Genomic DNA, 14,225 nt, shown 5'->3' with positions numbered 1-14,225 from the left:
AGTGGGTGATAGTGAGGGTGGTAAGTTTGACTGAAGATAGAAAAAGTAATGGGTTTTATTCATTTACTTCATCAAATCTTGAAGATACATAGACCATGGGCAAATAGTACTCAGGGTCTTAAGTGGTGAGGACATTAGCTTCTGTACGGAACAGAGCAGGCACTGAGGGAGCGAACTGTGTTTAGGGGATTAAATTATGCAGAATTAGCCTAGAATAAATAGGATTTCTTGACGTTTTTTTTTTTTTTTTAACAACTCAGCCAATGCTCTTAAAGTAAGAGTTAGATTAGAGGAAATTATTACTAATCTTTTCTGATTTTGGCTTCTGAATTAGAGAAAAGAATAAAGAATACACAAAGGGTATCTTTTAAAATGTGTAATCGGATATGAGATTAGAGACAAGAAGTTTTGCCATAGAATTTTCTTAAACCCTGGAGAAAAAAGCAGTAGAAATTCATCAGGGATGAGTGAATTTCCTGATGTTGGAGACAGGATGCAGGATGCGGGGAGGCACAGCCGTGTGCAGGCGTCTGGAGGTTTTCCTTGGATGGTCAGTCTTGAGTCATTGGCTGGTTGAAGAGGCAACACAGTTCCACACACAACATGAGTGTGAGTTTTATCAAGTCCTCCTCAGTATGAACACAGTACGCAGTAGTCGCAGGCATAGTGCCATCTTAATTGAGGAGAGGTCTTGGAACATTGAAAACAGATTCTAATAAGGCCGTCCTGTGAAAATTAACGGGCTGGACTTTCAAGAATTCTAGTTTGGATTGGTTCTCTTACGGTCTTTTGATGTCTTAGCTGAGAAGCACAGCTACTCATAGTGCAAAACTGGATTTCCAAGGTCCTCACAGTGAGTGTTTGAACAGTGGACCAAGGTCCTCACAGTGGGAGTTTGAACAGTGGAGGGATGAATTTGCAGGTCAGCCATCTCAGCTCTTAGACTTGAGATATAAGGGTGATTTCAGCGTGTGTCACTGTGTTTAGTGTGACATCTCTTAGGTGTGGTGTTTGTTAGATGAATGCCATCAAGATAGATGTTGCTCAGGTGTCTGTCTCTCTGTCTATATCTGTCTGTGTTTCATCATCATCTGTCTAATTTTTGGCTGACTTTAAACTCCATATATAACCAAGGATGGCCCTGATGATTCCTGGTCCTCTTCTCTGATACTAGGAGAGCAGGAGTATACTACTACACCTAGTTCTATGTTGGGACTCAAACCCAGGGCTCTGTACCAGTCGGGCCAGCACTCTAGAGGCTGAGCTATGTCTCCCAGCTGCAGTTCTACTACTTTATTTATCAGACGCTTCTTTTAAACAGTTTGAGACATTTCTGGATTCAATGTCAACTAATCTGAAGTGGAGGCCGGGAATTTGTGAGTGTGACTTGTTCAGCATTGTGCGCCTGTGTCAGCTCCAGGAAGGGGTGATTAAATGGCTGTTGTTTTCACACCAGAGGATAAGATGACATGGATCTCGTTGCTCTTTAATCTCATGACCTTGGACAAGTCCTCGTTAATGACCACTGAACTGGGGCAGTTAATCTTTCCCAACACTGCACTCTACGCGAGTGCCAGACCAATGGGCATGTGAAGGAAGACCCAGGGCCGTCACTGAAGAGTGAATGCTGGGAAGCAGCCGCTGAGCTGTGTTGGCACCTGGACGGAGCTCCTGGTGGGATCACAAAGGCAGAGGTGCCCTGATTCCCAGCTGTGTATCGCTTTGCTTGCTCGTGTAGCAGAGTGAGGCTGTGGCAGTGAACTGAATCCATAGCCTTCCCTGGGCTCAGTAGACACGGTGATGTTGTTGTGTGTAGGATCTGGGTACTGAAGATGCACATAAGCTAGGGTCATCTCAGAAATCTTCCTGGCCAATGAGAAGTTCGGGAGATCTTTGCAGGATTAGGCTGACCTTGGGAGCAGGCAGAGGCAGTTGGATATGATAGCGCTCTTCTGCAGTGCTCTGGAAGGCTCTGATTGTAAGTAACAAGCACTGCTCTGTCGTAGCTGTAGCAGATTAGTTGGTTGCTCAAAGCTTCTGCTGTGTTCCAGTCTGTTACTTTGGTTGCTGCTTCCTATCATCTCTCAGCTTACCGGAACTAGTTTAAGAATGGTAGGCTGCAAGAAGACCTGGGGTGTTCTTGTTGGCGCTTTCACATAACTCTCAGGGGAGTGGCCCCAGCTAGGAAATCTCAGTTTTTCTTGAACCTGTAACTGTCTGACTGCAGATCTCATACTAAAAAAGATTATGATTTTTGGAACACTTTTGGGTTCCTATTTTTAGGTTAGGGATGCTCAACTGGTAAAATTCGTGGAAAACTCAAAAGCCCCTCTAGAGGGTTCTGATCATCTGTGATAGGAAAATCAACCCAAGTTAGAAATTATAAAGTCAGATTTGTAGAACTGATTTAGAAATGGGTATTATAGTGTGCAGACTACTATGCTCATGCTTGTATATATCCTATTATGTCTGTGTACAAATGTATATTTTGTGGCTGTGGTGCTAGAAATAGAAAAAAGCATATTTGCATCTGCAATTTAGTAAACAAACATCAGTTTCTTCAAAAATTTTGTTTTCATCAGTAGAAAATATATTGAAATGTTCATTTAATGTCAAATTGGTATATGTATATGTGTGTGTGTGTGTGTGTGTGTGTGTGTGTGTGTGTGTGTGTGTGTGTGTGTGTGTTGTGAGTAGCTCTGGCTACTTTGAAGCCCACTGTGTAGACCAGGCTGGCATAAACTTAGGGGTACCTGCCTCCTGAGTGCTGGGATTGTGAATCTTACATGTTCTGACCGTCCGAATGAGCAGCCACACATGTCATTTTCCCTTGCAGCAATGGCCATCTTGCTGACCCTATGCTGTTTGTGGAGGGCTAGAGACACTGAGCCATTTAGGAAGCCTCTTAGAATGAGGAATCTGCATTTCAAAGCACAGCCCCTTTGGTTCTGCTGATGATAGACCCAGTACATACCTGGAGAGACCCCAACCGAATAGTTGTTTTGTGGAGCTGTCCCTTCCCAGGATGCTCTTCTGACTTCCCACTGCTCTGGGAGTGTGTGGAGCTCAGGGGGTGGAATGTTCTGGAAATGAGTTACATGACCTGCATTTTTCTGGACCAAGCAGAGCAAAGGCACAAAGTAGGTAGGATAAAGGGTTCCATGTGTTCTCAGAATGTGGATGTAGAGTCTGATACCCTCCAAGCCTGGGTGCTACATGGGTCCTGGAGTCAGTGGGAAGAAGGAACAGAGTTGATAGCCTTCTTCATACTGCTCGGCAAGCATGGCTTAAACATACCCGCAGTTTATGTTTTCATGGACTCAGGCGCAGTTCTAATTCTGACCATGTCTATTCCCATCTTCCTGTTACTCCACATAAGTACCTTTTACTGTTTGAGAAAGGAAATCCTGGGAGAACTAAGTAAAGGATATGCGATATAAAAAATCTGGGCCATGATATTTTGTAGCTCTGGTATATGGGGGATGTTTACATATTCTGCAAGTCTGAGTCAGAACTGAAATTTGTGGAGTTCCTTTTTAGACTGGATTTTGTGGTATCTTTTGAAATTTAAAGTACTTTCTGGGGGACTCACAAACCCCATGGTCCTGCCTCATGGTTCGCCTGATTGTTCAGTGAAGGGGGGGCATAGTTTTCTTATATCCACAACTTTCTGTGGGGAGGTGGGCTCTGTGGGGAGGTGGGCTCTGTGGGGAGGTGGGTTGTGTTATAAGGTAGGCTTTGTGGTATGGTTGAATAGGTGGGGAGTGGGCCGTGTGTGGGGTGGGCCGTGTGTGGGGTGGGCCGTGTGTGGGGTGGGCTGTGTATGGGGTGGGGCATGTGTGGGGTGGGTCGTGTGGGGTGGGCTCTGTGTGGTGTGGGCTGTGTGGGGTGGGCTGTCACAGCCTATGGTTCTGCACTGGTGGTTGTGAGGTGTCTTTGTGATGGAATTGTCTTTCCTCAGATGTTCTCTCTTTGCTTCTCATCTTGTCACCAGAACATTTGACAGGACGATTTTACCCAAAGTTGCTCTCGGGTGATTATGTACATGGGTCCCACACAGTTCAAGGGAACTGAACCATTGCTATCACCTAGAGACTCCTTGGCCCCCATTCCATGTTGATGAGACATAGGGTCCTTCCAGAGTTGTTCCAGCAGACCATTTTGTTATTGGAGTGGACAGCCTTGGGTGTGCCACTTTTCCGAAGGTTCCCGTGCTCCAGTGGAAAGGCATAGAAGTAGATGATGGCGGTGGTGTTGATCCAGGAGCCCTGTGGGCGAAGGCTGATGTGATTGTGAGCTAGGTTTTAACAAAAAACTGGGAGATGAGAGGAATGGTTCGGTAGTAATGGATGAGTATCTTTGTCCCTGGTTCCATGACCAAAAAGATTATGTTCAGCGAACTTTAGAATGGAACAAAGCTTACAGAATAAGGATGTGAAGAAAGCGAACCTTGTGGTTGAACCTAGGTGCTGGCCAGTGTTAGCAATGGGCTCTACTGTCAGGCTGTGTACCCAGCATGGCCTTCAGAGCTGCTAATAGGCCTGTCTTCTTAGCTGTCTCACCAAAGAGTGAAACTTAGACATTTTAAATGGTTGTAAAGTAAAAGTAAGCTCAGGTTAATTCACTGAAGAAAGGATAAAAAGCTAAATGAGCTATCCACACGGGCCCCTTACAAGAGCACTGCAGCATCCGTGTGTGCTGGGCCTTCCTGGCCCTGCCTATTAAAGCACCACACTATACTCGTGTGCTGGGCCTTCTTTTCTGTCCCCGACTGGTGCATTCCCAGAGCAGCAGTTTCTAGTCTTGAAACTGGAGGCATGGCCAGTATCATGATGGGAGATTTTAATCTTTTCATCCTGGATTTTAATTATCCCCTTTTGTGGCTAGGTAAGCTTAGATGAGACATGTTACAAACATGCTTGGCGGGGAGATAGCGTAGTGGGTAAGGCACTTGTTGAGCAAGCACAAGGTCCTGAGTTCGAATCCCTAGAACCCATGTAAAGTTGGCTGTTCGAGCATGCAGCTGGAATCCCAGTGTTAGCTGATATGGGAGCTAGAGATGGAGGTTCTCCTGCAGCCAGCCAGTAAGACCGCAAACTGGGAGCAAGAGAGCATGTCTCAAACAAGGTGGAAGGTGAGGACAGATACCTGACCTGCACACACACACACCAGGACACACGTGTGCCCTCTTATATTACAAAAAAGTAGTAAGAGTAACAGAAAACCAACGATTGCCATTGTGTCTCTCTTGCCTGCAACAGTGAGTCCAGTAATGAGCTGTCCAGGTTTGTTCCTATACTATGTAAAGTTGGTTGTACCGACTGGGTTTGCATGAAAGACAAACCACAGAAGTGTCTGATGACCACTTTGTTTCTCAGATTGTTTCCTTCAAGGACCTGTGCTGTCTTTCCCCTTCCTAACAGAGTGACATTTAAAACTTTATTTTATTATTTTTTAAAAATTTAGATTTTTATTATTTTATGCATATCAGTGTTTTGCCTGCATGTATGTCTGCACACCACATGGGTGCCTGGGGCCTGAGGGGATGGTACATTTCCATGCAGTTGCTGGGAGTCGAACCCAGGGCCTTTGCAACAATTAGTGCTCTTAATTACTGAGCCTTCCACCCCCGTTCACAACTTGGTTTTTTTTTTTTTTTTTTTTTTTTTTCTTAATTTAAAGCTGGACCTGGTAAAGCAGGGCTGTATGTCCAGCTACTCAGGACAGTGAGGCAAGAGGTTCACAAGTTCAAGGCCTGCCTTGGCTATGTGACTTCAACCTTAGCCAGGGCAACTGAGTGAGACCCTGTTTCAAAATTAAAAGTAAAAAGAGGCCTGAGAGTCTGGCTCATTGGTAGAGGGCTCCTATAATATGTTGAGACCCTGGGCTTCCTGGTGTTGCTAGGAAGAAATAGGAAAGCACTAAAAAAGACAAAAGCCTCACTTTACCTACTAGTGTGAACATGTCACTGTCACCTTTCTCTGCTTTTTGTGTCCCCCCCCCCCCCCACTTCCCTTATATTTTCTCTCATCTAAGCCCCTAGCATTCTCAACAGGATTTTCTTGTGTATTCAGGCTAGCCATGACCCTGTGACCCTGTATTTCTACTGCTGATGTGATGGGATCATAGTATGTAGTTACCTCCTTAGTATCCTGTACCAGTTGACATATGATAATCACTCTCGTTTACACAAATAGGATGACGGCTTGGGCTTGTTTCTGCTAATCCATCCATCTCCTAATGGCCATACATGATAACAGATGCCTTTCTACATCCATTCGAGTTGCCATGGTGTTTAATTGCATGGATGAGGTACCCCAGCTTCCAGTTCATGCTTTGACGTTTACTTTTATACACATAGGTATTTGGAGTCATGCCATACATTTTGCCAGCCTGGTTCTCTATTAATTTTACTGGCAGGGTTATACCTCATTGCCCAAGGTTAAGTATTTGGGGCCAAGTATCCTTGTGTTGATTGCTGGTGTGTGCTAGTTGTGAAGGAGGTGTGAACAGCCAGTAAGTAAGAAATGTCCTTATTTTGCTCTAGGGAGGTTTTGAATGAACTTTTTTTGGCTTTCTAGAAAACTTGCATACATGGCAGACATAGATGCATAATTGTATTCTAATTAATTCATAGTGTTCATTCATAATTCTGTTTAAGAGCTGCATGCATCTGAGTGGTATGTCATCCCAGTGTAGTATCATTTCCAAAGAAAACATACAAGCCTTCAAATGCACATGGGGCTAGCCAGTGATCATCTGTTCTTCTAGTTTCTTCTCCCATCTTTCTGCCAAGATTAGGAACCAGTGTTTGCTTAGGCTGTCTGTCTGTCATCCATCTGTCATCCATCTATCATCTGTCTGTCTGTCTGTCTGTCTGTCTGCCTGCCTGCCTGCCTGCCTGCCTGCCATCATCTATCATCTATCTGTTTGTCTGTCTGTCTGTCTATCTATCTATCTATCTATCTATCTATCTATCTATCTATCTATCTATCTATCTATCTAATCTATCTATCTGGGGATGACCTTGAGTTCCTCTTACTTCTGCTCCCAACTTCTGCTAGGACTGCAGGCATGTCCCACCTCGACTGGTTTATACTGTGCTGAGGGTAGACCAAGGACTGTGTTCCTGCTGGGCAAACGCTCTACCAGCTGACCTCCATTTCCAGTCTTAGTTCTCAAAGGTTAACCCGTTATTATCGTCACCATCAAAGACAAGAGATACGAGTTTCGAGGTGTCTCAGTGGGTAAGAACATTTACTTGGCAACCATAAGAACCAGAGTTCAAGTCCCCAGACCCATGTAAGAAGACAGGTGTAGATACATGTGCTTGTAACCTCAGGGCTGGGGACTGGAGACAGGACAATCCAGAAACCTGGCTTGCCAGGCAGTGTAGCCAAGAAGGCAAGGTTCAGGTTTTGGGTGATAAGGGAGAGAGCAATAGAGGAAAGCCCGGACACCTTGCTTTTGTCTCTATAAGCTTGTGTGTGTGTGTGTGTGTGTGTGTGTGTGTGTGTGTGTGTGTGTGTGTGTGTGTGTGTGTGTACATACATGTGTCCATACACTAATGTGCAGGGAACACAAACACACAAAACTAGATTGACACATTCTTGTCATTTCTGTCGTGCTGCTTCCGAGCATGTGATTGTGAACAGTTATAACTCACTTCATACTGTTTTAAGACTGAACCTCTATTGGATGTTACAATATATGGAACAGGGGACTAAAGTGTGGGACGCATATTTTCACAAGGTTCTGAGAGAGGGCTGGCGGAATGGAGGGAGTCTGTCGAAATCAGCGTGGGTAGTGGCTTCTTCAGCATTGGAAGTCAAGGCTACTCACTCTCGGAACAGCTCTGACCCCACCCTGCCCTGTGAGTCTCTGCACCAGAGCTTTGCAACTCTTTTGTGCCAGTTCGAACATAGTTGCCTCAGCTAAAGTATGTAACAGATTCTATTCTTAGGCTTATCCTAGCTGGTTCTCACTTGATTGGCAGGGTGTACTCCACCCAGAAAGTCTGATTTATTTTGGCAAAAAGAGGAGGCTTTTATGGAGGAGGCTATCTAAAAAAAGTAACCCTAGGGAACAGGCCCCACCCAGCCCCCCTCCCTCTTTTAGATGTTTGGGTTGGTCCTAGTGAGCATGCCTAATCAGTGGATTACTCAGCAAGATGACCCAAGGGCTGGTTTTGTAAGTGTTACCAAACTCGTACTTAACCACAGATGTTCTGCCATTTAACCACAGATGTTCTGCCATTGTCTGTCCAGCAGTCAGAGTTGAACGGTGGCAATTAGTTCGGTGAGGTAGGGTTGGATGCACCTTGCTGAGCTCTGTCAGTCTTTTATTCTATGGTAGCTTCAAGAGATTTGTTATTAAAACTTCAACACTCACATGGTAGAAAATAATTGAGTTATATGGGTTTTTTAAAGTTAATTTTTATCATTATACAAACTGTAGATGCTCATTATAGGTTATTTTCAACATATAAGTAGAAAAGGAATCCTTTAAATTAGCCAGTAGGCAAGCTCGTGAAGAGTTTGGCTTTATTTCAGTGCGGAGTTTAAATAATTATATAATCTGACTGTGCATTTCCCTGAGTGTTGGGTAGGTCACACAGGCCAGCCCTGAGTCAAGAAAAGGTGGACTGCACCTAAAGAGGGAAACCTTAGGTTGTCCTCTGGTCTCCTCATGGATGAATACACGCATGTATGTACATGTGGTGGCGCATGTGTGCACATGAACACACACACACACACACATACACACACACACACACGCACACACAAACTAGGCATAATTTCTGATTGACATGGATGGAGCAGTGGACTGAAGCAGTTTTGTTTTTTTTTTTTAAAGATTTATTTTTATTTATTTGAGTACACTGTAGCTGTCTTCAGACACATCAGAAGAAGACATTGGATCCCCTTACAGATGGTTGTGAGCCACCATGTGGTTGCTGGGAATTGAACTCAGGACCTGTGGAAGAGCAGTCAGTGGTCTTAACCGCTGAGCTACCTCTCCAGCCCGTGAAGCAGTTTCCTATAAACTATGGAAACTCTGTATGCTAATGGTGATCTTGTTGCTCTCTTGGGGTCTCCAGTACTTTAGTTTGAGAAATGAGAAAAGAAAGCAGGTGAACTGCCTTTGCCCAATAACTGTGTTATCTCTTGACCTCAAAAGATCACTGTCAGGGAGTGGCCACTGCTTTTCTTTGCAAATTGAGAAACCAGGTATTGAGAGTGGAATCCTGTTTCTCACAGAAGCAACAGGCTGCTTCCTTACCTGTATAGAGGAAACCCTCAGCAGGGGCTAGTGACGTAATACCAGTGACCAGACGTACTGTGTCTTTACTTAATGGCATCCATTTGATAGTCATGTTTAAGTGGCTACTACCATTGTCTCTAGTCCCTGTTGATATTACTGAAGATGTGTGCTTTCCTAATTAAAGTAGGGTGACAAATTATTACTTTTGCTTCGTAGTCAAATGCCAGTGGCCAGTGTTTAAGAAGCTGTCCTTTCCAGCCATTACGGTTCTTTCTAATTTCTAACTTGCTTATTACATATCGAAACCTTTCTGAAAAAAGAATAGCTTCTCGAGAGTGTTCTATTTTATTGTATTTGAGAAAATAACTTCATGGCTTGGGGATTTAATTTTCTAAATTAAATTTCATTAAAAAATCAGTGGATTTGTGTGCGGAAGTCGGGAAGTCGTGTGTGTGTGTGTGTGTGTGTGTGTGTGTGTGTGTGTGCGTGTGTGTGTGTGTGTGTGTGTGTGCGTGTGTGTGTGTGTGTGTGTGCGTGTGTGCGTGTATGTGTGTGTGTGTGTGTGTTTTAATTAAGCAAAATGATGCCTTGAGAGATTTATCTAGAAAAATGGAATGGGACCTTTGACAGTTTTGCTCTCACCTTGGGAGGGATTTCAGAGAACTGCAGTGAACAAGACTAGCTTTGTTGGCCTAAACGTGTAGGCAGCCAGGGCCTGTGAACATGGCATTTGGAGTGGCTCACCATCCTGGCAACCTTGGAAAGTTCTCTGGAACTGCAGAGGAGAGGTGCTCTGTGTTGAGGCCTGCTTCCTGTGTGAGTACCTATTGTGGAGCGTCCTTTGAATGGGAGTCTGTGACATTGGTTCCCACAGCTCACAATGCAGCCGCTGGGCAATGTAAATGCACACTCCACTTAGGGTCAGGCCGCAGGGCCGGGTGGGAAACCCCTTGCAAAGAGAGAGGTTTTGGAGTTCCACTTATTTATAGTGGTCAGTAGAAAATTAATATGCCTGTTAAATCTATTTTTAAAAATGAAAGGGAAGTCTTTGGTCCACAGTGCGTCTGCTGAATACAAGCCTGTTTACTGTGCTGTATTTGGTGTATTTTGCTAGTTCACTGCTTTAGGAAGTGAATTTCAATGTCTTCCTGATCATTCTCTCTGTGCTTGAGTTGGGTTCTCTTTAAGCTTCAGGTAAACAACTTTTTTTTTGTATATATATATACATGCCTAGGTAATACTTAATGAAATGATTGCAAAATTTCAACCGGGCTCAAGTGAGCAACTGGCAAGGGTGCGGTGAGTGAAGCAGGAAGGACTCTCACCTAGGCAGGAGCACACAGCACTGATTGTCTGGACATCGGTGGTGTTGATCTTTACTTCTAATGGAGAGCATGAGTCTGCTTTATAGGCACATAGGGATGCAGAGTTTGCATTGCATATGGATCAACTGTGTGTGTTCCATTGTGACAAGGTGTGGATCTCTGTAGTAGCCTCTATCTGTGGTGAAAAGCAGCTTCTTTGAGCGATACCAGGCGGGACCCTAGTTGGGCCACACTGAAAAGTATTTTCTGTGGTGCTGGAGCGATGCCTCAGTGGCCAAGAGTATGCTCTGCTCTTGAAGAGGACCCAGGTTCAGTTCCCAGCACAGGTGGGGAGTGGCTTACAATCACCTTCTACTCCAGAAGATCCAAAGTCCATGGGCACCAGTACTCATGTGCACATAGCTGCACATAGACATGCACACATCCACGTGATTATAAATAATAAATATTATTTTAAAACGCAGATTAAGGCTGGGACATGTTCTGAAGATACTCACCTTTTCAACACTTGTCAGATTTCAAAGACAGTAAAGAAGCCACAGCTGGGAAGCCAAATTTAGACAATGGGGCTTATAGATGAAAGGCCTTAGACAGAGTGGAGGTCTGCAGACATGTGCAGAGTTCTGCCAGAAGTGTCTAGTGTGGATTTGTTCCTACCTAATCCCGTATAGTATTTCACTGTAGTGCCATTTAACCTCTTGCCTTTATTTTAGACTCCTGCCACAGGGCCTGGCACACAGTGGTAAGGACTTGTTAGGTACTGTCTGATTATCTTTGGACAGGTTCACTGGCATTTTAGAGTACCTTTTTGGCTAAGTGCTTTTGGAACATAGTATTATTTTGTTTCTTTCAGAGAGGAGTATCCAAAGTTTTTCTATGTATTAGATAAAAGGCCTTAAAAATAACAATCTTGAAAACTGCCATGGCAAAGCTCACTCTGAGGACCCTCCCAGCAGTCAGTTACCTGTGGAGCTGCCCTCTCCTGTAAAGTCATTTTGCTTCTGTGTTTAATGATGGCATACCTCCTGGTCACCAGGGGGCCACTTTAGTCCTTTATAATTTATCTGCCTTTTTCCTGCTCTGAAGCTTTTTAAATGTCTTGTTACACTTTCTTGTGTATGTGTGTGCATATGTGTGTGATTTGTGTGTGTGTCTGAGTGTGTATAAGTGTGTAAGTGTGTATGTATATTGCAGTGTGAATGTAAGTGTGTGAGTGTGTATGCATGTTATAGTATGTGTCTGAGTGTGTATATGTGTGTAAGTAGGTATGATTGTGTATGTGTATGTTACAGTGTGTGATTGTGTGTACATGATTGTGTTATAGTGTGTGTTATTGCGTATGTATGTTACAGTGTAAGTGATTGTGTATATATGAGTGTGAGTGTATATATGTGTGTGATTGTGTGATCGTGTGTGTGTTTGTGTGTGTTCCAGAGGTTAGATTTGGTCTTCTCCTTCCCCCATGTTGGTTGCAGGGATTAACTTGAGGTAAAAGCAGGTACCTTTACCATGGAGTTCTGTCCATCTCTGTCCTCTGTTCTAAGCCTTCGCCATCCGGGCTGAGAGATTGGATGATGGGGTAATTTGACTTTCCTTAAGGTCTTATCTTAACATGAGCCCTTACATTATGAGATCTCTGTCTTGGTAAGGCTTCACTGAAGTCTGAAAGCCATCTGCTGTTGTACAGTGGATGGAGGCGCATCTAGGTGAAGAGGTTTGGCACTCTTAGGGGCTCTTGGGAATTTTCCTTTGCCACTCTTCTGGGTTTGGTCTTCTGTGGTTGTCTCATCTAGTCATCAGCCCACCAGCCTGACCATTTTGCTCTCTACTTGTCCAGTTTTGTTCTGTGCTGAACCCCGAGAGCTCACTGCTGTCTGCATTGCATCTGCTTCTCCTGGGCAGAGATGTAGATGCCATGTGGGTTGTGCTGACTATTTACACACATGTTTAAGGCCTGAGAGGATTAGTGTGAATAATGCTCAGAGCTCCTACAGACTCTTCCAGAAATCAGTGCTCCCTCCCGTCCCCATTAAAGACGTCTGTGCTTAGTGGTTAGATGTTGAGATATCTACATGTGAGCTTCATTCATGCTAGATCTCCGAGTGGAGATATAAAAATGGACTTGGTTGTATGAAATGGTCTAGAAGTCACATGTTCATGAACCAATTACTTATTCTATAGGTAGAGAGATTGAGAGTCAGGGAGCCCGGGCAGAAGTACTCAGACAGCTGGAATACAGCAGGGCCTGCCTAAGTGCTTTCATGGTGCCCTGTGTGCTGTATCTGCAAGCTGCCTAAGGTATGAGCTGGGGCTGGAAGGGAATGCAGGGTTTCCGACTCCTACCCTGATACCACTACCACCATAGCAGGCGTTCAAGGTGGTCCAGACTGAGATTGATCCTATCTGACTTTCTTTATATTGTCCCTTAGAAAAAGTAGAAGGAAATATACATGAAATTCCACATCTCACTTACGAAAAGTGTGCTGCTAAGCTGACTTGGCTGCATGGGAGAAGGGCTTATCGTTCTGGAATGTTTTCTTGTGATGCTGGGCTGCCTTCCCTTGGATGTCCAGGTGGGGTGTGAGAGGTACTGTGGTATGAGGGGACCTGGGCTCTAAGTGTTCCAATAAAAATGTCTGATTCTGCCAGCAACCTTGCTTAAATACTATTAAAAAACAATGAGCTAAACAAACAAACCCTTGGTAAACTTTTTCTGTAGATAAGCCCCTTTCCTCTTTCGGTTAATATTTGCAGAACTGAGATATGGATTTGGGGTCTAGAGATTGTGTATATATAATGATGTAATTTTTTCCTTTTTTTTTCTTCTGTAAAAGTTTGGTATGTGGGGCGTGCTATGAAAGAAACCTCTGTAGGAAACCTTCATGGAGACTTATATTTGGACTTTTTTCCCTCCTGAAAATAGTACTTTTCCCAAGTAACTCTGGATGTTCTGCCATGACTGCACTGTGAGTGACTTAAGCAAACCCACTTAAAAGTGTATTGGAAGCCAAGTTACAAGGAGAAAAGTGTCTGCGAACACTGTCCTGACCTGTCAGGCTTGGAGCTAGGGAGTTGAGCATTCGAGGTTCTGTCCCCGGCCCACACCTGTGGCTCTGCGGATTGTCGATGACAGACCTGCTAGTTAGCTTCCTTCTCTTTCTCATGAGAGCATACTGGGCAGTTCTCTGGGGCTCGTCATTTATTTTGATCTGCTATAGTTTTATTTTTAATGGAAAGAACTCTGTTTCACAGGATTTCTGTCAAAGCTCCGGTGCTTTTAATTGGATGCAAAAAGCCAGAATATTTTTAAGCTTAAGATTTTTTTCCAGACAGCTGTGACTTGACTTCACTAATGAACACATATCAGACAAGAAGGCAAATTCCAGACTATTCCTGCCTCAACCAACCAGCTGGGCACATACCTCTAGGTACTGCTCATGTCTCAAGAGGGTTTTCTGCATGAACAATTATCACCTCCCTTTCCTTCATTCAAGTGGCAAGCCATGGCAAGTGTCTTTCTCACACAGGGTAGAACTCAGCTGTAAAATTAGATTTCATTGGCATAGAAACACAGCAACCGCCAGCACAATGTGTGTTTTGGTTTTCATTCTTCTACTGAAGTTCTTCCTCCCCTTT

The 14,225-nt window shown here is 44.1% G+C and overlaps 1 protein-coding gene across 6 annotated transcripts in view; it reads left to right on the top strand.

The window, feature by feature from the left end:
• The window catches only part of Fndc3b (fibronectin type III domain containing 3B), a 306,006-nt gene that overhangs the window by 47,057 nt on the left and 244,724 nt on the right, over positions 1 to 14,225 (top strand). The window lies entirely within an intron of this gene.

Source organism: Rattus norvegicus, chromosome 2 (genome assembly GCF_036323735.1).
Source record: "Rattus norvegicus strain BN/NHsdMcwi chromosome 2, GRCr8, whole genome shotgun sequence".
In the NCBI taxonomy this organism is placed as follows: domain Eukaryota; kingdom Metazoa; phylum Chordata; class Mammalia; order Rodentia; family Muridae; genus Rattus; species Rattus norvegicus.
The sequence above is the reverse complement of the archived record's forward strand: the minus strand, read 5'-3'. Positions and strand labels throughout refer to the sequence as shown.